Source organism: Mesoplodon mirus (assembly GCF_964341445.2).
Source record: "Mesoplodon mirus genome assembly, chromosome: 6".
NCBI lineage: Eukaryota > Metazoa > Chordata > Mammalia > Artiodactyla > Ziphiidae > Mesoplodon > Mesoplodon mirus.
Window position 1 is genome coordinate 70,934,746 of NC_138982.1, and position 25,146 is coordinate 70,959,891.

A 25,146-nucleotide genomic window follows, 5' to 3' on the forward strand; every position below is an offset into this window, starting at 1 on the left:
AGACATGAACCTAAATAGGGCTAACACCCCCAAATGCCAACAGTGGTTACCTCCAGGTAGCACATTTGAGTGGTTTTTAATCTCTTCTTTGTGAGTGTCTGTGTTTCTAATTTTTCCTTCAATAAGCATATATTAGTATTTGTGTAACAAAAGTTATTCAAAAGGTGAGTACATGGTAAACAGGTGCTAAGTGTACAGGGAGATGCAGATGAAAACACTGGGTAAGTAGAGAGGAGGAAAGTGGTATTTCCAGCCCAGGTGGATTTGAAAAGTCTTTAGAAGAAGGTCATCGTTGAGCTGGGCCTTGAGGCTGGAGGGAGACCTTGCAGTGGTTGTCTATGAGGTGCCCTGCCCAGCACCTCTCCTCTCCTCTCCTCTGGCTAGCTCCCCTCTCTGTGGCCTGCAAGGAGGTATCTCTTTCCCAGCTGACCTTGCCCTCATCCCCATGGTATCATGTGGCTCCTTAAGAAATGCCCTTGGGACTTCCCTGGTGGTGCAGTGGTTAAGAATCCGCCTGCCAACGCAGGGGACACGGGTTCGAGCCCTGGTCTGGGAAGATCCCACATGAGGCGGAGCAACTAAGCCTATGCACCACAACTACCGAGCCTGCGCTCTGGAGCCCGCGAGCCACAACTACTGAAGTCCGTGCGCCTAGAGCCCGCGCTCCACAACAAGAGAAGCCAGCGTGATGAAAAGCCTGCTCACTGCAACGAAGACCCAACACAGCCATAAATAAATAAATACATAAGTATATTTAAAAAAAAGAAACGCCCTTATCTGAAAGCTTGGGAGGGCCCATCCTGGGGGCAAGCGGGAAAGCTAGAGACACAGATTTCAAAGGTAAGGGTTAGAGGCCATGCCCTCTGCCCTCTCGTTCTTTTTTTTTTTTTTTTTTTTTTTTTTTTGCGGTACGCGGGCCTCTCACTGTTGTGGCCTCTCCCGTTACGGAGCACAGGCTCCGGACGCGCAGGCTCAGCAGCCATGGCTTACGCGCCAGCCGCTCCGTGGCATGTGGGATCTTCCCAGACCGGGGCACGAACCACTGTCCCCTGCATCGGCAGGCGGACTCTCAACTACTGCGCCACCAGGGAAGCCCTGCCCTCTCGTTCTATAGATTCCCTGAGTAAACCAAGGACAGGCAGGCCCTGCACAATTCCAGCTATGTGACATACCGGCAGCCGCACACTCAAATCATTTTGATCCCTCAACCTCTGCCCCCCAGCCCACCCCGGCTTCAACATCTTGTCTGCTCAAGAACAGTGTTCAGAGAATATCGGCTGCCGCCCAGCTCAGGCGTTTCTCCTCGGCGAGGACCCCAAAACCACGCTCAGCCCGGATCGACTGGCCTGACTGTGACTCTCTGGCTGAGACAGGGGCTGTCTGGACGCGTGGGTGGAGGCAGCAAGGTCACGTGGCTTGTTTCTGTTTCATCTCACTCGGTTACTTCAGCAACAGGAGACAGCAGGAGGCCAAGCACCGCCCACCACGGCCTCATCCATCCGTCCCTGGAGAGGCGCAGGGGGCGGAGGCAGCTCTCGGAAGTCAGGAGGCGAGGGTCCTGCCCAGGCTCTCCTGGTCCCTGGCTGGCTGCACAACTTACCTCCTCCCTGGGCCTATTCTAGACGGAATGGGCGCCAAGTGCTCTCTGGACGCAGCTCAAGGACGCGTAGAGGAGCACAGTCCTCTGGGGAGAAGACCGTAGCGCTTCTGCCCTCGGTGGCTTTGGCAACTATTTGTCAGCCGTCTTCTGAGACTTAACTTGTCCCTCGCCACCTGTGATGCAGGAATGTTTGCTGACCAAACAGGCGATTGAACTCCAAGGAGGCCAGCACTTGGCAGTGCCTGGCCTACCAGGATGGATATTTCTTTAGCTGGGGAAGGAGGTAAACCTGGCTTTGGTTCCTAAGCATGAACTTGTAGAAGAAAAGAGATTGAGACAAAAGATAATTATGAGCGGGGGCTTCCCTCGTGGCACAGTGGTTGAGAGTTCGCCTGCCGATGCAGGGGACAAGGGTTTGTGCCCCGGTCTGGGAAGATCCCACATGCCGCGGAGCGGCTAGGCCAGTGAGCCATGGCCACTGGGCCTGCGTGTCCAGAGCCTGTGCTCTGCAACGGGAGAGGTCACAACAGTAAGAGGCCCGCGTACTGGAAAAAAAAAAAAAAAAAGATAATTATGAGCAGCTCAAGTCTACAAATATCTGTAACAATATATATATATATATATATATAAGAGTAATACCTTCGGCATGGTCTTTGAAATTCTCAGAAAATTGTTACATCCATTCTCGTGTCATGTTCTCATAACCATCCAGAGAGGCAGGCAGAGGAGAAAGGATGACCTCCATGCTGCAGTGGAGGACGCTGAGTTCCAGGGAGGCCGAAGATCCCAGGGTTTCTTGGATAATGGCCGAGCCAGACCTGGACCTCTGCCTTCTGGCCTCAGGACCTTTTCCTTAGATATGACCCATGAGAGCTATTACAAAGCAGAAGCATTCTCCAGCCTTGTTTGTGGTCATGATTCTCGGACTTAACACGGACTTCTTTCTGAAGAAGAAAGAAAACAAAGGTGCATTCACCCAACAAGCAATTTTACTGCACATCTCCTAGCTCTGGGCTAGGCACCAAGGATTCAAAAATGAACAAGGTGTGGTCTCCACTTCGGAGAAGCTCCATCTATTAGGCACTTACTCTTGCTTAATTAAATCTCCCATTTTGGTGTTGGATGGAATCACCAACCATGAGATCCTCAAAGTAAAACCTCCCACTCTGCAACCATTTTTGTATCTCAACAGAACTCCAGTAGGCTGCAGCTATGATAAGAAAAGGTACGCTTCTCCTAAAATTCCTGGGAGGATAACCAGTAACAGGGAGCAAAGATGAAAAAACTTAAGCAGATGTTAAAGCCACCCCTGGCTCTGGGATGGGGCCTGGGCTGCAGGGAGGTGAGAGAGGCCCCCTGGCTTGGTCAGGAAGTGCTTCCAGGAAACCAGTGGGAAGCATTCCCCTGGCCCAAGGCTCAGGGGCTGACAGGGCGTCGGAGAGGCAGCCTTGAGAACAGGTGCAAAGGGATGCCAAAGGAACCTGAAGTCCTCTCTCTGAACATGCACAGCCATTAAAGTCCTATTTCCACAGATGGGGACTTGGGGGCCACACCCCACCTACAGCAAATCACTTTCTGACTTGATGTGTAGAATCTAAAAGGCAGAGGGGAACTTCCCTGGCGGTCCAGTGGTTAAGACTCCGTGCTTTCACTGCAGGAGGCACAGGTTTGATCCCTGGTTGGGGAGACTAAGGATCCCGCATACCATGTGGCAGCTTTGACAATAGGGGACCTGTCACTGCAGCCTAAGGAAAACTGTTTAGCATTTTACCTCTTTCCCTACACTGGGGCCAACCGTGCCTTGTCCTAGGAACAGAAAAAGTGTTCAACAGCTTTTAGACTCTCTTAAAGCAGCTTTTATCGGCTCAGTGACATGGCAGTGTGAGGACACATTTCCACCTCAAGAACCCAAACTTTCCAGGTCTAAATAGGGTTCCAATGATACACTCTTTTTTTTTTTTTTTTTTTAAGGAAAGAACTTTTATTAATTTATTTATTTTTGCTGTGTTGGGTCTTCGTTTCTGTGCGAGGGCTTTTCTCTAGCTGTGGCAAGCAGGGGCCACTCTTCATCGCAGCGTGCAGGCCTCTCCTGTTGCGGAGCACAGGCTCTAGACGCGCAAGCTCAGTAGTTGTGGCTCACGGGCCCAGTCGCTCTGCGGCATGTGGGATCCTCCCAGACCAGGGCTCGAACCCGTATCCCCTGCATTAGCAGGCAGATTCCCAACCACTGTGCCACCAGGGAAGCCCCAATGATACACTCTTAACTGACAGGAAACAACCTCTACCCTTAGATTTCTGCTTTCCTCTGCAGAATTTGTAGCCCAGCACACACTGTGGGTTAACCTCGGCAGCCCCAAAGACACAAGGGAAAGGTATTCAGAAAAACCCCACGGCTGAGTGAGTTGATGATACAAGCAGGGACATCAGAAGGCAAGTTAGGGCTCAGGGGTTTCAGCTGTAATGTATAGGGATGTAACCCGTAACACAGGAAAAGAAATTCCTTGCATTGTTTTGTTTTGTTTTGCTTATTAAGACCACCTCTCCCATCTTTAAAACAGCAAAGAAATGCTATAAGACCTGGACCATTGGTGCAAGTGACAAGTGGAGTTGAATTATCCTCATGGGATAATCATGTAAAATTAGACCTGGAAAGTGGAAGAGGTCTTAGAGATCATCTAACTGACTGATTGTTTTTCTGTGAAGAATCTGAAGCCTCCATCATAAAAATAATAAGAGTGGGGACTTCCCTGGTGGTCCAGTGGTTAAGAATCCATCTTGCAGTGCAGGGGATACCAGTTCAGTCCCTGGTCAGGGAACTAAGATCCCACATGCCACGGGGCAACTAAGGCCGCATGCCACAAGTAGAGAGCCCATGTGCCCTGGAGCCTGTGTGCCACAACTAGAGAGAGAAAACCTCCACAACTAGAGAGAAGCCTGCGCACCGCAACAAAAGAGCCTGCGTGCCGCAACTAAGACCCAATGCAGCCAAAAATAAATAAATAAACAAACAAACAAACAAATAAATAAATATTAAAAATATAGTAAGCCTGGTTACCTACCACTTATTGGCCTCCCACTCGGAACCCAGTGCTTGTGTAAAGAACCTGTACAAGCTTGCTAGGGTGGCTGTAACAAGGTTCCACAAACTGGGGGGGGGGGGGGGCTTGAACAACAGCAATTTGTCTCACGGTTCTGGGGGCTACAAGTTTGAGATCAAGGTGTTGGCAGAATTGGTTCCTTCTGAGAGCTGACTGAGAGAAGCTGTTTCATGCCTCTCTCTCCTAGTTTCCGGTGCTTTGCCAGCAATCTCGGGCATTCCTTGGCTTGTGGAAGCATCAGCCTGACCTCTGCTTTCACATTCACCTGGCGTTCTCCCTGAGCACATGCCTGTGTCCAAATTCCTTTTTTTAAATAAGGACACAGGTCAGACTGAAGTAGGGCCCACCCTAATGACCTCATCTTCATTTAACTAACTGTATCTGCAATGACCCTATTTCCATATAAGGTTATATTCAGAGGTACTGGGGTTAAAGCTTCAACAAATGAATTTGGCGGGGGGACACAATTCAACCCATAACAGAACTCTACTTACATTGTATCTGGTCCTCAGAGCAAGGCTGCAAGGTTGGCATGATCCATATTCTACGGATGGGTCAGGCCCTGCTCAAGAAGTGGGCAGCACCGAGGGGCACAGCCAGGTGGTTGTGAAGAGCTTGGAGTTTGGAGCCAGGCTGCCCGGGTTGGTAGCCCAGCCTTACCTCCCGCGAGTTAATGATTGTGGGACACTGTTTCACCTCCCTGTGCCTCAGTGTCTTCATCTGAAGAAATAGGGAGAATATAATTTCAAAACCTTAAAAGTTCCGAATGCCAAAATTTATAACTCATTTGGCAGCAAAACCTGATCTGAAATAAACTCATTTGCTAGAGAAACCTGTCTTGAGTTACATGAGGCTACTTTATTTATGCACTATATACATCTCACTACAGAAATATGAGTACATTTGATTACAGGATGCTGTTACAGATGCTACAGGATATTATGCAGCCTACAGTACATGCAATGCATTCACTTTCTCAAGTCCCCAAGTTCTGACACACCAAACACTGCTGGCCTTGAATATTTTTTTTTGGATACATCTTTACTGGAGTATAATCGCTTCACAATGCTGTGTTAGTTTCTGTCGTACAACAAACTGAATCAGCCATATGCATACATATATCCCCATATCCCCTCCCTCTTGAGCCTCCCTCCCACCCCTCTAGGTCGTCACAAAACACCAAGCTGATCTCCCTGTGCTATGTTGCTGCTTCCCACTGGCTATCTAGTTTGCATTTGGTGGTGTATATATGTCGATGTTACTCTCACTTCAACCAGCTTCCTCCTCCCCAGCGTGCCCTCAACTCCATTCTCTACGTCTATGTCTTTATTCCTGCCCTACCACTAGGTTCATCAGTACCACTTTTTTTTTTTTAGATTTCATATATATGTGTTAACATACATAAGATCATACTATATACATACATAGTATACAAAAATAACATACATATTTGTTTTTCTCTTTCTGACTCACTTCACTCTGTATGACAGACTCTAGGTCCATCCACCTCACTACAAATAACTCAGTTTCGTTTCTTTTTATGGATGAGTAATATTCCATTGTATATATGTGCCACATCTTCTTTATCCATTCCTCTGTCAATGGACATTTAGGTTGCTTCCATGTCCTGGCTATTGTAAATAGTGTTACAATGAACACTGTGGTACATGTCTCTTTTTGAATTATGGTTTTCTCAGGGTATATGACCAGTAGTGGGATTTCTGGGTCATATGGTAGTTCTATTCTTCGTTTTTTTGTTTTTTTTTTTTTTTTTTTGCGGTATGCGGGCCTCTCACTGTTGTGGCCTCTCCCCTTGCGGAGCACAGGCTCTGGACGTGCAGGCTCAGTGGCCATGGCTCACGGGCCCAGCCACTCTGCGGCATGTGGGATCTTCCCGGACTGGGGCACGAACCCGTGTCCCCTGCATCGGCAGGCGGACTCTCAACAACTGCACCAACAGGGAAGCCTTATTTTTAGTTTTTAAAGGAACCTCCATACTGTTCTCCACAGTGGTTGTATCAATTTATATTCCTACCAACAGTGCAGGGGGGTTCCTTTTTCACCATACCCTTTCCAGCATTGTTTCTAGATTTTTTGATAATGGACATTCTGACCGGTGTGAGTGATACCTCATGGTAGTTTTGATTTGCATTTCTCTAATAATTAGTGATGTTGAGCATCTTTTCATGTGCCTCTTGGCCATCTGTATGTCTTCTTTGGTGAAATGTTTATTTAGGTTGGCTGACCATTTTTGGATTGGGTTGTTTGTTTTTTTGATATTGAGCTCCATGAGCTGTTTGTATATTTTGGAGATTAATCCTTTGGCTGTTGTTTCAATTGCAAATATTTTTTCCCATTCTGAGGGTTGTCTTTTCGTCTTGTTTATGGTTTCCTTTGCTGTGCAAAAGCTTTTACCTTTAATTAGGTCCCATTTGTTTATTTTTGTTTTTATTTTTATTACTCTAGGAGGTGAGTCAAAAAAGATCTTGCTGTGGTTTATGTCATGGAGTGTTCTGCCTCTAAGAGTTTTATAGTATCTTGTCTTACGTTTAGGTCTTTAATCCATTTGGAGTTTATTTTTGTGTATGGTGTTAGGTAGTGTTCTAAGTTCATTCTTTTACATGTAGCTGTCCAGTTTTCCCAGCACCACCTATTGAAGAGGCTGTCTTTTCTCCACTGTTTGTTCTTTCCTCCTTTGTTGTAAATTAGGTGACCATATGTGCATTGGTTTATCTCTGGGTTTTCTATCCTGTACCATTGATCTATATTTCTGTTTTTGTGCCAGTACCACACTGTCTTGATTACTGTAGCTTTGTAGTATGGTTTGAAGCTGGGGCGCCTGATTCCTCCAGCACCATTTTTCTTTCTCAAGATTGCTTTGGCTTGGGCTTCCCTGGTGGTGCAGTGGATAAGAATCTGCCTACCAGTGCAGGGGACATGGGTTCGAGCCCTGGTCTGGGAAGATCCCACATGCCATGGAGCAACTAAGCCTGAGTGCCACAACAACTAAAGCCTTCATGCCTAGAGCCCGTGCTCCGCAACAAGAGAAGCCACCACAATGGGAAGCCCACACACCAGAACGAAGAGTAGCCCCCACTCGCCGCAACCAGAGAAAGCCTGCACGCAGCAACGAAGACCCAACGTGGCCAAAAATAAATAAATAAATAAATAAATAAATAAATAAAATTTAAAAAAAGAGATTGATTTGGATATTCAGGGTCTTTTGTGTTTCCATACAAATTGTAAAATTTTTTCGTTCTAATTCTGTGAAGAATGCCATTGGTAGTTTGATAGGGATTGCATTGACTCTGTAGATTGCTTTGGGTAGTAGAGTCATTTGCACAATATTGATTCTTCCAATCCAAGAACATGGTATATCTCTCCATCTGTTTATGTCATCTTTGATTTCTGTCATCAGTGTTTTATAGTTTTCTGAGTACAGGTCTTTCACCTCCTTAAGTAGATTTATTCCTAGGTATTTTATTCTTTTTGTTGCAGTGGTAAATGGGACTGTTTCCTTAATTTCTTTTCTGATTTTTCCTTGTTAGTGTATAGGAATGCAAGAGATTTCTGTTCATTAATTTTGTATCATTGGTTAGTTCTAGTAGTTTTCTGGTGGCATCTTAGGATTTTCTATGTATAGTATCATGTCATCTGCAAACAGTGACAGTTTTACTTCTTCTTTTCCAATTTGTATTCCTTTTATTTCTTTTTCTTCTCTGATTGCTGTGGCTAGGATGTCCAAAACTATGTTGAATAAAAGTGGCAAGAGTGGACATCCTTGTCTTGTTCCTGATCTTAGTGGAAATGCTTTCAGTTTTTCACCACTGAGTATGATGTTTGCTGTGGGTTTGTCATATAAGGCCTTTATTATGTTGAGGTAGCTTCCCACTATGCCCACTTTCTGGAGAGTTTTTATCATAACTGGGTGTTGAATTTTGTGAAAAGCTTTTTCTGCATCTATTGAGATGATCATATGTTTTTTATTCCTAAATTTGTTAATATGGTGTATCACATTGATTGATTTGCATATATTGAAGAATCTTTGCACCCCTGGGATAAATCCCACTTGATCATGGTGTATGATCCTTTTAATGTGCTGTTGGATTCTGTTTGCTAGTACTTTTTCAGGATTTTTGCATCTATGTTCATCAGTGATATTGGTCTATAATTTTCTTTTTTTGGTGATATCTTTGCTTTTGGTATCAGGGTGATGGTGGCTTCATAGAATGAGTTTGGGAGTGCTCCTCCCTCTGCAATTTTTTGGAAGAGTTTGAGAAGGATGGGCGTTAGCTCTTCTCTAAATGTTTGATAGAATTCACCTGTGAAGCCATCTGGTCCTGGACCTTTGTTTGTTGGAAGATTTTTAATTACAGTTTCAGTTTCATTACTTGTGATAGGTCTGTTTATATTTTCTAATTCTTCCTGGTTCAGTCTTGGAAAATTGTACCTTTCCAATAATTTGTCCATTTCTTCATGGTTGTCCATTTTATTGGCATATAGTTGTTTGTAGTAGTCTCTTATAATCCTTTGTATTTCTGTGATGTCAGTTGTTATTTCTCCTTTTTCATTTCTCATTTTATTGATTTGCATCCTCTCCTTTTTTTCTTGATGAGTCTGGCTAAGGCTTTATCAGTTTTGTTTATCTTCTCAAAGAACCAACTTTTAGTTTTATTGATCTTTGCTATTGTTTTCTTCATTTCTATTTCATTTATTTCTGCTCTCTTCTTTATGATTTCTTTCCTTCTACTGACTTGGCATTTCTTTGTTCTTCTTCTTACTGTTCCTGTTCACTGAAGAAATAAAAGAGGAAATAAAAAAATACATAGAAACAAATGACAATGAAAACACGATGACCCAAAACCTATGGGACGCAGCAAAATCAGTTCTAAGAGGAAAGTTTATAGCAATTCAGTCTCACCTCAAGAAAAATCTCAAATAAACAATCTAACCCTACACTTAAAGCAACTAGAGAAAGAAGCCCTGAATATTTTGAATTAAGTGATCGTGAACCTGCTGTCTGTCTGTCTATCTATCTATCTATCACAGGGCTGTAATGAGCATTAAATTAGTTAATATTTGCACAGTGCTTAGAACATTACCTGGCACACAGTAAGCACTATTTGCATATATTTTAAATAAAATAATAAAAAAAATAATGACTGTCTTGTTTAAACCACTCAGGTGGTAACCAGAAGAGAAGGTTCTGGCCACTGAGTGCAGGCATGTATGACACTGGAAGCTGTGCTTTCTGTGTAGCCTGAGCCACCTCTGACACACCAGGGCTGGAACTCATGCCCTTTGGTCCTTAAAACTAGCCTTGTTTATACAGTAAGCTGAAGCACTCTCTACCTTTGGAGAGGATTATTCAGTGAAACCAGCTCTCCTATTTGTATTAGTTTGGTAGGGTTGCCATAATAAAGTACCACAGACAGGGTGGCTTAAACAACAGAGATTTGTTTTCCCACGGTTCTGGAGGTTGGAAGTCTGAGATCAAGGTGTCTGCAGGGTTTTTTTTCTGAGGCCCCTCTCTAGCTTACAGATGGCTGCCTTCTCCCTGTGTCCTCACATGGTCTTCCCTCTGTGCGTGCCTGTGTCCTAATCTCGTTTTCTTATAAGGACACCAGTCATATTGGATTAGGGCTCATTTAAAGACCTTATTTTAACTTAATTACCTCTTTAAAGTCTCTGTCTCCAAATACAGTCACATTCTGAGGTCCCAGCAGTTAGGACTTCAATATATGAATTTGGGGTTGTGGATCACAATTCAGCCCCTGCCACTATTTTAAGACACTAGATGAATTACCTCTCACACTAGCTGTACCCCATACACATGCTGGCTCATTCCTGCCCCAGTGTTTTTTGAAGTGTGGTCCAGGATCACCTAGAGTCCAATCACTTGGGCCCTTAATAAAAGTAAGGTTGCCCCCCTAGCCTGTGAATCAGAATCTGGGCGAGGGGATTGCAGGCCCCAGGTATGGTGCTTGCTTGTTTTTTACACGTATATAAAGGCTTAGTTTAATTAAAGAGATTCGGGAAAAGTCAGGTAGCATGGTAGCTGCCACCCCATCCCCACCCCGCCCTGCAGTCTCCTCCCCCAACTCTGACACCCCACCCCAAAAATGGGTGAAAGAGGAGCTGGAGAGAGAGGGGCAGCCCTATGGGAAGTTGGAGTGGAGTGCACAGTGCATCCCGATGGCTCCTATAGTGTGGGTCATCCTACAGGGCAACATAGAGCCTACTTTCCCACTCAGAGCCTCGGCGTCCTCTTCAGCGCAGACAGGCAGAGCTTTGCAGCGTAGGTGCCATCAGAGGAGGCCGTCCTCCCAGGCAGTGCCAGGGTGCAGCCTGACCTCGGGCTCCAGTCATTTCCCGTGCGCAGCACCCCTGCCCCTCTCCCCAGCTCCTGGAGACCTGGAAGCTCTCCCTTGCCCCTCAGATTAGCAGAAGACCTGAGCCTTGGATCGTAATTAAGAGACAGCGATGGGGCATTTTCCAGAGCCACATGCTAAAGCAGGGAGCAGCGAGTGAGGTAGTTCCTGCATCCACGGACTCTGCTCCAAAACATCCAGTGATGTCGCGGGAGGTGGGGTCACACTGGCTCCCCGCAAGCTGATGTCGGTCGCAGATTTACCATTCGCACGAGCACAGCCGATTAACCACGACCCAACCAACGTGAGCCTCTAGAGTGGGTGTCTGCTGCAGGTGTGTGTGCACACGCCCTGTCCCACACCCGTGTCTGGGTGGCCACTAGCAAAACAGCAGTGAGCCGGACCCTAACCGGAAAAGGTTTTCCCAGCACCGTGACAACCATCAAAGCGAATGGCGATAATCCATCCTTCACCTTTCTTTGCTGGTTCTGGCTTAGATTCCTCATGTCTTAAAATACTTGCTTGGCTGGCAGTGACTCACCTGGACTGGCATTGAACAGAACAGGCAGGAGGTGCTTTCTTCTGAAGAACCGTCACAAACCTGCACAGCATCTGAGGTCTTTCATGTCACACATTGTTCCTGTCAAAGCGGAGACGTATTTCCTACTCTCTCGTCAAGGTTGGAGCTGCCAAAGAAAGTAAAGTGATTAGGATGTGTCAAACTTTGGCACATGTCCTAAACAGCATTTAAAGAAATCAGGTTTATCTGAGAATCTCTACCACATCCTCTACCCAGTGCAACAGGGGCCCCGTTTTTGATAGGACACTCTCAAAATTGAAAGTTCATATGTAGAATCAGTCACCTCCGTGTCAGGTCCTCTAGTGGCATCTCAGGCAGCGTCAAGCTCTAATTGTTGGGATTTCATGAATTCTGAGTACTTCACTGATTTAAGAACTCTCAGGAAGCTGGTAATTTTGAAACTGCATTGTTTGTAAACTTGAATTAATAAAAAGCAGGGTCAAGAGTTTTACTGTCCAGTAAACTGTGTTTATTCATCCTCTCTTGATTCCACCTGAATTCCACAGGCTGTAAATTGTGGTTTATTGGAAGTCAGACCTGGATTCAGATCATAGGTTCGCCACTTATTAGCTGCGTGACTTTGGCCAAGTTACAGCACTTCTTGAACGTTTCCTCGACTGCCAAAGTGGAATTGATACGATCTTCCACATTGCATAGTAATGAATATTGAAAGAGATCATGAATGTCACAGTTGCCAGCACAGAGTCTGACCCATAGAGGCGCATTCCTTTTCACGTCTCTCCCTTTCCCCCTGCTATTTGAAATGAGCATCATTTCTGTCTCACTAATGTTCTAATATTGGCACATTTCAGTATGTGGTTTTGCTTTTAGAATGTCATAAATAATCCTCCAGGAAAAATTAGAAATGATCAGTATACAGAGCCCAAGACCAGCAGTCGCTGAAGTCAGGAGAGGTGGTTTGTACGCTCAGACAGAAAGACAGGAGCAAAGAGACTTGGCAGGAGTGGGCAGCAGCAGTTTCCTCTTGAAAGCTTCCTTAAGAATTCTCTGTGAAGTGTGATAAGTCAGGGGCAGCTCCAGGGGCACAGGCAAGGTCCCCGGGAACCCAGCCATCCCCACACACAGCCTCCATCCTACACACCGTCCCCCCCCCCACCCCTGGTCAGGTCCAGCTCCAGTCCCCGCTGACTTCTCCAGCTCTTCCCATCAGAAACTCAGGTTTTATTATTTGCTGGGTTTTCCCCTCATTCCTTTATCTCTTTGGTCTCAGCTTCCCACCAAAGAAAGGACGGGTTTGAGCCCCACTACACCCCTTATTTGTTGGGTTATTATGGATAAATTACTTAGCCTCTTTGAAACTCAGTCTTCCCATCTGTAAATGGGGATCCTACATCGTTAGGTTGTTATAAAGACCAATGTGAATAAAATGCATGTCAAAGTAATTTGTAAAGTGCTGAGAAAAAAAAGAATTCAAATCCCTCTTAGCATGTATACCTCACTGGCACATAGCAGGTGCTCAAAAATATACATTAGGTTACGTTTTGATTACAAATCTTTGCCATGGGAATGCTGTGCAACACTCCAACGCACCAGGGGTCATCCCAAACAGTCCTCCAAGGGGCCCAAGGGTTCCTAGGTGGTTTCTGCAGATAATCTGACATTTCCTGTGCGTTTGCCGTGTCCAGGCTCAGGCCTGGGGACAGCTTGTGCAATCTCCAAGGGATAGGTATTAACCAAGATTCCCTCACCACGTATGTGACAAATGAAGCCACATCAAGACTAATAATCCAGATATTAGTTTGTTACCACCATCTCTTACACAGAACTTAATCCCAACAAAGCGCCTTCCCTCTTGTACATTTGGGGAGCCCCTGGGGTAAGATGTCTTACCCGTTCTCACCAACAAATCAATGGCTGGGTCCCAGGTCCCACCCCTTTCCCTGCGCTGCCTCTTCGTCCAGGCAAGACTGCACTGTGGAGAAGACGCCTTTCTCCCTGTTATGCTCATTTCTGGGGTCCCCATTACGGTGAGCTTGTACCTCTGTAAACAATCTGTTAGCTTTCAGAGACGGCTTAGCCCAGGAATCAGACTTGGGGTAGGGCCCAGAATAGATTAGCTGCTGTTAGCACAGTGTACTCAAACCTACTCCCTTCTTGGACCTGGATGCTTTGCCCCTTGGCGAGCTCACCATGCTGGGCTCCTGGCAGCCACTCTGACCCCTGGGGTTTCCCCACTAGCTCAGCAGATGGGACTGAATCCCAGTGCAGGCTCCAGAATGCAGGCTCCAGCTACACCAATGAAGAAAGGAAGGCTCAGAGGGGAAAGGAACTTACCCAAGGTCACGCAGCCAACAGGCGGCAGACAGCCAAACCCAGAGCAAAGTCCAAATCCCATGTTCTCTCTGATCCAAATCCCACGATCAAAGTGGCAACGTGACACGCTGTTCTGACCCTGGCGTTCCTACAGCAGGGCACACTGTGCCGGTCAGTGTTTACTGTACGTACTTTTCTCCTCCCCAGAGACTTCAGTCTCTTTCTGCTTGGTTTCTATTTGGATTTATGCTTTCAACATAAAAAGCTGGGGATTCCTTGCCATTTCACCCTCCTTAGCTCCCTCCCATTAGACTCATAATTTATCTCCATGTTATTTGTCTCGTGGTTAAAAATACCGTGGTGCTTATACAGATGAGAGAACAGGCAGGTCAACCTTAGCCAGGGTTAGCAGATCTGAGAAAAACACAAACCCCTTGGCTCAGTTCCCAAAGCCCCTACAACTTGGCCACCCTACACCAACCCTCTGCTCCAGCAGAAAGGTCCTGACCCTGAGTTCTCCTCCTTCTGTCCCCAGTGTAGCCTGGTGCCCAGAGGGGTGGGGCCTGTGCCCCCATGTGCTCACACTAACACAGCTGTCCCTCCCAGCCCATTCCAATGACCTGACGTCTGCCCCCCTTCCTCACTGACACTCCAGTTCCCAGCAGGGATCCACACCCAGTCCTGGCCCCAGCCCTCTTGGCCCAGGACCTTCACTTTCTATTGTGGCCTTGCCAAAGCTCTTCTTGGGGAGCTAGATGTCCCTTTTTCCCCCAAGATGCTGCCAGGGGACCTGCCTCCGTCTAAACAAATCTTCTCCTGACCCCCATTTCCTCCCCAAGCTTGAACTCTCTCGACTGCCCTAGACTTGGGCTGAACCAGCTCCACTCATCAGATGAGGAAACTCTTTTTAGGGAGGGAGGGGATGCACACCAGCCTGGCTTCCTGAGCTGGCCACTTCCTGGGGTCAGGCGACTTGTCACTTTCTTTGGTGGGCTCCTAATGTACCAGCAGCCATGGCTCTTGGGTGCTCAGCTAATGCAGGGGTGAGGGTAGGGGGGACTGAGTCTTCAGGTGGACTTCTTAAACACCTTATTTTATACCACATACCCCCCACCTCACATTCCTGGTCCTCCCGTTCTTTCTTTTTCTCCATAGCCCTTATCACCATTCTGATATCCTATGGGTCCCCCTCTCCAAGTAGAGAAGTGAGCTCCCTGAGACCTGAGGCTGCTTTGCTTGAGCACCTGGCCCATGGTGGGTGCTCAATAACTCTCTGTGGAACGGATGAGTGGAACGCCCGCAGCCTTGGCAGGCAGCACCAGAGCGCACACAGTGAGGTGCTGGGAAGGCCAGGAGCTCTCGTTTCTCAGCTGTCACAGAGGCCAGCTGCCTCAGGGCTGCCAAAGAGGATTTCCACACCTGCTCCATCTTAGCCGGGGCAACAAAACGTCTACCAGGGGGCTTCCCTGGTGGTGCAGTGGTTGGGAGTCTGCCTGCTGATGCAGGGGACACGGGTTGGTGCCCCGGTCCGGGAAGATCCTACATGCCACGGAGCGGCTGGGCCCCTGAGCCATGGCCGCTGTGCCTGCGCGTCTAGAGCCTGTGCTCCGTAACGGGAGAGGCCACAACAGTGAGAGGCCCGTGTAACGCAAAAAAACAAAACAAAACAAAACCCCCAAAAACGTATACCAGGGCTTCCCAGTACTGCACTGGGTGAGGGAAAGGCAAAGCCTTCCGGCAGCTTCTTAACCTGGCTGGACTCAGCCATCCACCCTGCTGAAAAAGGGATTGTTCCCGCTGCTCCTGCACCCCCTAGGCCTGTCACACCCAGACCCCGCGGCACCATCTCTCCTTCCCAGACACGAGCTGTCTTACCCACCTTTACACCCCAGTGCCCGGCACAGTGCAGAGAAGCTACAAAGCCTGTGATAGATATCTGATGAATGCCTGGATTCCACATGAGAAAGGCAGCCCCTTCCAAATTAATTATGTGACTCAAAATGCCAGGGCAGGATGAGTTTATTTCTCCTTTACTGTGATTAATGATTTAATTTTTCCAAAGAGTTTTTCAATTCTGAGATTTAAGGTTTTGTTTTGTTTTGTTTTGTTTTGTTTTTTTTTGCGGTACACGGGTCTCTCACCGTCACGGCCTCTCCCATTGCGGAGCACAGGCTCTGGACGCACAGGCTCAGCGGCCATGGCTCACGGGCCCAGCCGCTCCGCGGCACGTGGGATCTTCCCGGACCGGGGCACGAACCCGTGTTCTCTACATCGGCAGGTGGACTCTCAACCACTGCACCACCAGGGAAGCCCAGATTTAAGTTTTATATACTGTAAATTTTAAGATATCCCTCCTTTCAAAAAAGACACAGCATAAATTTGAGAGTAAAACTGATGGTTATGTTTTCTCTCCCTAGACCTTAAATATCTCCTTTTATTGAGGGCCGAGTTTTTTTAAAAAAAATAATGTGGAGGGCTCCCCTGGTGGCGCAGTGGTTGGGAGTCTGCTTGCCGATTCAGGGGACGCGGGTTCGTGCCCCGGTCCGGGAGGATCCCACATGCCGCGGAGCGGCTGGGCCCGTGAGCCATGGCCGCTGGGCCTGTGCGTCTGGAGCCTGTGCTCCGCAGCGGGAGAGGCCACAGCAGTGAGAGGTCCGCATTCCGCAAAAATAATAATGTGGAGTGTTTTATGATACTGAAAATAAAAGTCTGTGAGGAAAAGCTGATGTTGTCTTTACTATCTCTCTTGGAATAATTAAACTTCGTATTTATTACAAAAAGCTTTCTTATAAAAAAACAAAAAACAGGCAACAACTAATTATCCAGTTTCTCTTGGATTTAGGAGAGGGCGATTTACTTTCAAAAGAGGAAATAAGACACAGAGAAAAAGTAAGACAGTTGTTGTCACATCCAAAAGAGGAGAGACCAAACAATTTCTAAATGGAACTATTTATGGATACTACACAGTACTAAGTTTTAAACCAGACTGGACATTTCATTGATTATATTCCTCAAATTCAATGATCAGAAATTAATTTAGTCAGTGTGGTAAGAAAATTTAAGAAGAGAAAAATTCTGCTTTATGATTTTCTTTTCTTTTAAATTTATTTTTGGCTGCGTTGGGTCTTCGTTGCTGCATGCAGGCTTTCTCTAGCTGCAGCAAGTGGGGGGCTACTCTTCGTTGCAGTGTGTGGGCTTCTCACTGTGGTGGCTTCTCGTGTCGTGGAGCATGGGCTCTAGGCTTGTGGGCTTCAGGAGTTGCAGCACGCAGGCTCAATAGTTGTGGCACGTGGGCCCTAGAGCACACGGGCTTCAGTAGTTGTGGCGTGGGCGCTAGGGCGTGCGGGCTTCAGTAGTTGTGGCTCGCGGGCTCAGTAGCTGTGGTTTGCGGGCTCTAGACGCAGGCTCAGTAGTCGTGGTGCATGGGCTCAGTTGCTCAGCGGCATGTGGGATCTTCCTGGACCAGGGATCGAACCCATGTCCCCTGCATTGGCAGGCGGATTCTTAACCATTGCACCTCCAGGGAAGTCCTGTGATTTTCAACATTAGTTATCTATGCTGATCACAGTTTATGGATAAGTGTACAGGTGCCAGTTCACTTCATGCTGTGGAAACACTCCATTCGTCCCTGAGAGTTTTAGAAAGCTAAACCCCAGAAGGCAGCGTGGTGTTCCTCTGTTGTGCCTGCCTACATAACAACCAGTACAGCATTTCTGCTAACAGCATCCAGATTATTTCTGGGGGGAGCCATGCCCTGCCCTACTCTCAGTTCCAGAGGTTAGGAATAGTCATGTGACCTAGGCTTGGCCAATCAGGAATTGACTCAGAAGCAGGGACATGAGTAAAGCTGGGCCAATAGGAATCTGATTTGGGATTGTTGCTGGCGCTATTGAAAAAGGTGTGCTTTCCCTTTTGGGATTGCTAACACTTGGAGCTGCTGCCTGAGAGTGAAGGCAACACAAAGGAAAGCAGACAGATGGTAAATTCAAGTCATACTGCAACTTGGATGTATCAACAAACATAATTTCTCTAGCTTCCCCATAATCAATCTGGCCCTCCACTGGTTAGTAGGGGTTGAAACCGGTTTAAATCTTGGTGCAATCCAATAATTCCAATATCCTCTTTGAGAACATGCTCAGTTTCTCAGATGGCCTCCCCCATCTCCTGCTCCACCAATAAAGATGATGGTGCCTGGCCAGTATTCACCTGGACCCTTCATTATGGCTTCCCTTGCTGATAAAATATTGAGATATGCCTGGAGCAGCTGGTAAACAGGTGCTGCCTTCAGTTCCCTAAGCACCTCCCACTGTCCCCTCCCTGGAACTTTCCCCTAAGCTCCCCACAATCCATCAGTGAAAACGTTAATCCTGGACACAGCAAGGCACTCCATTCAGATGGGTCAATGCCTGAGCCTGTAAGATTTTTAACTGTTTTGGCCATCATTCCTGTAGGGTATATACAGTGGGGGTAGAAGGAGGGACTGTGCTTCTGCATCCTCATGGTGTTGAGGGAAAGGGAACTCCTGGCCTTGCATGCACCCTTGAGTATAGCTGCCCGGTGCCTGCCCATGTCAGGACAAGGTCCACGTTTTGCCTGGACTGGGTGTGCTGCCAGCCTCTGGTGTGAAGTCTGTGGATGGCGAGTTTGTAGTCTATCCACAAGTCTGAGGCAGTGCTCCCTGGCTGACGTAGCCTCTTCTTTGATCTTCCAGGTGCTTCTGACCTCTGGCCATGAATTCCTATCAGTCCTGGTCCCAGGGGTCCGCCCTGCAGCCCGTACCACTGCGTCACCCCACCACAGTGATCACCCTGGTAAGCTGGCCACAGACTTGCCGCTACATCTGGGTAGGGTCCAAGCTACACGGGGACCTAGCATAGCTTAAAAAGTCCATTGTGGGCCTCCCTCTGTCAGACCAAAATCAGGCTACCCAGGCTCTCCCTCTCATACTTCTGGAACCATGGCAGGGGATAGGGTTTTCCTATGCCTGTGGGGCTAATCATTACTTTTCCACCACATTGCTCCTCCCAGGCCTCTGGACTGGTTCTGCTGCTTCTGTCCTTCCACAATCCCCCTTTCTCCCTCTGTCTAGACCTCTCATACATAAAACCCAAGGTTTAGTCTACCAAACCCAGTCCTTGATCTTCTAAAGAGGAAGGTAATGGAATGTAGAGGCTATTTTCTCAAGGTAAGAGCTTGGATTACAGGGCTTTCATTTTGCTACAAACTCTATTTTTGAATGTCAGAAGCTGAGTGTTACTTTTTCTTTCTCTTTGCATACCTTCTGGAAAGAATCTTCATCCCCTCCTCCAAACTTGAGTAGACTAAATTCATATGCTCTGAAAGGCAAAAGAGAAAAGCATGCTAATAACTTCAAAACATAATCCCTATTCCTTCTGACAACATCTTTCAAGCACTCTAACCTAACCACACCTGAAGCCAGTAGCCCAGTTTAGCAAACCAGTGGATTCCATTTTGGGTTTAGCTGGTTAGAGCTGGGTTTCAGTCACTTGCTACTTGGAGTCCTGACTGACGCGGGAATAACAGCAGCTATTTCACATGATTGTGTAGCATTCGGCACAGCTTCACATGCAAGTGGGGCTGGTTAAATGCATTTGATGGTCAGATTGCTGCCATGGCTAGAACCTGACAAGGACAAAGCTGGTTTTGAAGAGCTCCCCAAGTCCATACCTAAACCTTGCAAATGCACTGCTTCCTCTCATATGGTAGAAGGAAAAGAACGAAGAGAGAGGAATTTTTCCTTTGGGTTATCTGGGGTCAGAATCCCCTCTCCTCCCATTCACCCCTGTGGAGGCTCTACTGAGACCCCATCCTATTAACCCTTCCTGCTTCTCCTTAGCCTTTAAACATGTTTCAGTTCCCCATAGCAAAAAAAGACAATGACAAAAAACTCACGCTCAGGGACTTTCCTGGCAGTCCAGTGGTTACGACAATGAGCTTCCACTGCAGGGGCTGGGGCCGCGGGGTTCATCCCTGGTTGGGGAACTAAGATCCCACATGCCCTGCAGCTCGGCCCAAACAAATACACAGACGAACAAACAAAAAAACAACTCACGCCCAGTTGTAACTTCCCCTTGCCTGCCAACCAACTCTCCTGCAGCAGTGGGCCATACCTACTACCCCCGCTGCTACTCTGCCGGGACTCCACTGACTTCTAACCCACCGTGGCTTGGTTTCTGCTCTCACGTCCCCACCGAAACTGAAGTCACACGCGTCAATAACTTCCTCATTGCTGAGATCAACAGGCACATTCCAGGACTAGTGCGCTGGACCCCTCTGTGTCATTTCCCACCCCCAGGCACCTCCTGAGCCTGGATAATCTCTTCAGTTGGACTGTTCGATGCCACTTTTTTTCCAGTTTTCTTCTCACTCCTCTGCCCCCTCCTCAGGATCCCTATTGGATCCTTAGAAGCTGGTGTGTGTCAGGGTTCAGTTCTCACCCATCCCATGATCTTCTCAGTCTGCCTGCTCTCTCTGGGTCATCTCAGCCCCGCCCCAGCTTCAGTGACTACCTGTGTCGACCCTTTCCCAGTGGGCATCTCCGGGCTTCTCTCCCATGCTTGGCACCTATGCTCCTGACTGCCTCCTCGCTGTCTTCCCTGGAAGTTCCATAGGCACATTAAAATATATATTCAAAACACACCATCTTCCTCTCAGACCAGTTTCTACTCCTTTACTTGCTATCACAGTAAATGGTATCACCATCCGTGAAGCTGCACAAAGTACCTGGGAGTTCTGAATTCCTATTTTCCTTTCCCCTTTCCCTGCTTACTGAGGCAGACCCCTTGTACCTGGCGGTATATAATGGGTCCCCCAAAGCAGTGTGTATAAATGGATGAATCAACTATGGGGGACACAGAAAACCAGGGCTCTAACTTGAGTCTAAAATTTGATGACGGTTTACCTTTCACAGTTTTTCACTGCTTCTTCCTTAACAAGAGGGACCATCATCGTACCAGATGGTCTTCACCACTGGTCATCTATGATTCAAGATGACTCCAATCTGTTATCTTAGGCGCTTAACCACCATTCCTTCTTATCCACTTAACCCCATTGCTTCTTCTTGTGCCTGTCCCGCCTAGGAAAAGAGGAGAGAGGCCCCTGTGATAAAGTAGAACTTCAAACGTAAATTGCACCACCTCTCAGAACACATTTCACCCTGATAAGAGGTCCCGATGTATCCCTGCAGCCACCAGGGGTCACAGTGAGGGTTGGGAGGGGAGGAAGGAAAGAGGGAGGGGGAAGGACAGGGCAGTAGGAGGAAAGATAAACAGAGGTCATTTCCTCCTCTCCCTGTCTTGCCAGGTCACGTAACCCTGTGTGAGTCTTCCCAAGTGCTGTACTGCGCTGCGCGCGGGAAAGTACCTTCCCTCTCTTGCAGCCGACTTCTGTCTGGAAATGAGTACCCTGACTGTCTCATGAGAGCCTGTGTGCCAGCACTTTCGACTTCTCAAAACATTGCATGAATATGTTTGAGTGACTTCCAAGTGCAGGCTCTGTGCTAAGCAATGTGCACCTTATCTCATTTAAGCCCTGTGACCTTAGCAGGTAGGTCCTGTTTTTTATCTCCGCTTTGCAGACGAGGAAACTAGGGCTTGGAGAGGTTAATTGCTTCACAAGGCTATCCAGCTAGCAGTGTAGTCCTGCAGATCATCAAATCAAACCCAGGTCTGTATCATTCTATGTCTAAGTCTGGGGTGGCCACGGTTACACTGCTTCTGATGTATTCGTGGTTATCTTCCATACCATACATACATTTAGGACATGGTACATCCAGGCGCTAGATAAATGCTCGGTGAAGTAGTGCCTAAGCCACGCCAATACGAGCTGGATCTGGTCCCAGCTGGCAGAATTCAGAAATGCAGCTTTAGGCGGTTCCCAATGCTTCCTTGTATCTCAATTTCCTCATCTGTAAAATGGAGGCACGAAGCAAACGCCCTCCAAGGAGCCTGTAGCATTCTGTGGCTCTATTCCGATAGTGTAGTGTCCCCAACACGTTGCCAGGAATCTGGACGGAGAGCGTGATCAAACGGGCAAGTACTCTCTGCGGGCGCTCCCCTGCCCTACCGCTGACGCATGCGCCCTCGCCCGCCGCCCTCGCGCCGAGTCCAGAGCAACGCGGCCCCTCCGCGCATGTGCAAACCCTGGTGGCCCGACTGCGGGCCCAGGCTGCAGAGACCGCTCCCTCCCCCGGCGCGGCGGAATCAGTGCCCTCGGTAGGGATGGGGTGATCCTGCCAGAAACGAGCCGGGGCCCACGGGGGATGCGCCTGGCCCTCGTTGGGAAAGGCCACAGCCTCCCCCAAGGCCCCTGGAAAGCTGTTCCAGGGAGAGTGTTTTCCAGCCTCCGCGCCCTCGCTCTGGACGTGCTGGGCGGCACAGAGAGGCCGTTCTTTCCCAACACAGATGGAAACGCTCCCCTGGCACTGCTGCCTGGGGTGTGGAGGAGGGGACGGCCCCGCAGCTCCGCCGACTGGGGAAGCCGGGGAGGACTTTCCTCTCGAAAACCATACTGCTGATTAAAATGAAAACGTCTAAGGTCACCGAGGACATTTATCCAACTAGGAGTGGGGAATGGGAGGTGTGAGACATCACCTGATAGTAGAAGCTCCTAAAGGGCAGCTGGCACTGCAGGGAGGCCCACCCTTCATTGCTGCTTAGGGATGAATAACAGAACCTAGATAGCTATTTTTACACTGGTCGACAGAGAGAGAGAGAGAGAGAGAGAGAGAGAGTTAGTTGCGGGAGGAGGTGGGAGCAACAGGGGAGAGGACCTAGGGAGAGAGCAAGTGCAGCCTCTTCCCTACTCACCCCGTGATCTTTCTTATTCCTCTTCCCAATGCGGATTCCCTCCCCGGAAGTTAAGAATTATTTCTTTGAAATCAGAAAAGGAAGAAGGATGCTAATCAAAAAGTTCCCTGAACGGTGAAAATAAATGAGATCTCAACATTCTGAAATTGCCCCTGTCGGTCGGTCCCCTCAGTCTTTTCTCCCCTTGTTTGCCATCTTTTGAATGTCCAGGTCTGAGGTTATGGATCTGAATTTTCTTTTCCCTACTCAGGGATCATGGAATGGCCTCTAGGAGGTTTGGGTCAGTGGGCTGAAGGAGACAAGGAAGAGGAACCCTTCTACCAGGATGCTATTCAGGTTGTCACTGTTTACTGTATGACTTTGTCCTGAAAGCCCTGCTTCTTCAAACGGGGATTTTTAGACCAATGTAAGTTCTGGGACGGTAGAAGGATGTCCAGAAAGGGTGGTTGCTTTCAATGTTCAGCTGATACAAGGCAGCCAGAGCCTGTGCCTGTGCTTTCATCTGTCAGAATAAATATGGTGCTGAACTCACCAGTCCAAGGAGATGTGCTATGGGAGACAGTCACAAGCTGCGTGGGGAACCACTGCTGACATCAGCTCACTTCACACCACTCAGGCTACTTTGATTCCATTGAACTTCATTTCGTTTCCTCCCCAAGCCCTAACAAATCTGGAAAAAGGAGGCACAGAAAATAATTTCAAAAGTTAAATGAGGCATGAAATGACCCCTGACATCAAAGGGAGGTTGTAGAGGTTACCATCTTAAGAGTTTGCTTAGGGGAACCTTTTAGATTTTTTGTCTGAGAATTATGGTGACCAAAAACAGAACAAAACAAACCCCTTACCCAGGAGGAAAGGTTACTTGGAGCTCTTTATTTCATTCGGCACTTCGAGGATTCACCAGATCACAATAAGGGTATAGGGTTGGGGATGTGTGGGGTGAGGACGAATGTGCTTCATCTGTGACTGATCTCTCCCACAAAGAGAAGAAAGTAATCTTTCCCTCTGCAAAGGGAAGTTGGAAGTCAAAGCTGTGGAGAAGCATCCAACCCAGCAGTACCACAGCCTCCCAGGTTCCAGCACAGCTGGGCTCTTAGATATTCATCCACTTCTTCCAAAGCAGGTCAGAGAAGATGGTGTTTTATTAAGGAGACAGTACAATTCAGGGGCTCTTTCATAGCAGAAACCACCCCCTGCCCCGGCCGCCAAACACCCCCATTATCTGTATTCCAGTTCCTTTTTAGCCGAGGTTGAGGGGAGACGCCCCAACACGATCATTATTATTGTTTGCATGTATGTTTGTTTATTCTGTTTGGCTTTTAAAAACATAGCAGGACTTCTGTATCCAAATGGATAAAGACCCTGAGAGCTTTCAGATCACTAAGAAAAGTGGGAGCACAGCCATCCATATCCATCCCAGCAGACGATCCTATGCTAGTCCCCTCTCTTCTATCCCCAACAGGTTTAATGGTGGTGCCACACAGTATATTCAAGTGTGGGCAAGTTGATCCGTCCCTCCAGTCACCTTTACCGGACTGTCACTCTGTGTCCATAGCAAGTTAACCCAGGTCTGAAGATCAGAAAACCAGGCTCCTGAAGAGATTAGGTCTCACAAGAGATTAGTATTAATAATCTGCCTTTGCATATATCCTATCAGCTATCACATTTATTTTTAAGAAATCTAAACTATTCGAGTTCAAAATTCAGTGTCTTTTTCCTGTGATATGGTACAGGAGAAAGGGTTCTGGGAGTGGCAACTTAGTTTGTATCTAATTTCAGCAAAATAATTGCAGAATGCTTCCAGCCTGAATAAGCAGTGAGGTATAGCTCCCAGTATTTACTTATTTTAGAAGCACTCCCCCAGGATGAATGCTAGCTATTTTCAGTTGCATGTGGGAAAACCAAGGGCACTGCCAAGCTGTGGCAAGTTGGCATTGTGTATGAGCTGTCAACCTCGATACTTAGTTCCACTCAGATTCATTTCTGATTTTCAGTTGGCGTGTAACCTTTTTCTTTATTCACTTTGGGGTCCTGATCACTTCCTCTGTCTGCCTCCCTACCTTCCCATCTATCTCTATCCTCACAGGCAGCTTTGGCTGAATCCATCTAATAATAACAGCATGAGTGCCAAGTGGGTTGTATAAAATCCTTAGGGAGAGATGTGAAATGAAGCACATTGTTCTTCAGGGCTCCTGGGGACCAGAGTGTACCCACTGACAAAAACAAACTAATATGCAATGAAATTATACATCTTTCCCTATAATTTATGCAGAAGGCGATAATGCTGGGATCGCGCCTGAAATAGCTATGGTACCTACGGCAGGCAGCCTCTAAAACGGCCCAAGGATCATCACCTACTAGTATTCACTCCCTGTGTGAACCGTCCTCTCATGTG

At 47.6% G+C, this 25,146-nt stretch overlaps 1 long non-coding RNA gene across 1 annotated transcript; it reads right to left on the reverse strand.

Moving 5' to 3' along the window:
- Positions 1-2,226: 2,226 nt before the first annotated feature.
- Positions 2,227-14,393, reverse strand: LOC309807043. The gene is made up of 4 exons (XR_014294484.1): positions 13,945-14,393; positions 11,611-11,755; positions 5,184-5,418; positions 2,227-2,540 (listed from the first exon to the last, which is right to left on the reverse strand). It is a non-coding gene; the product is annotated as an uncharacterized lncRNA (long non-coding RNA).
- Positions 14,394-25,146: the final 10,753 nt, after the last annotated feature.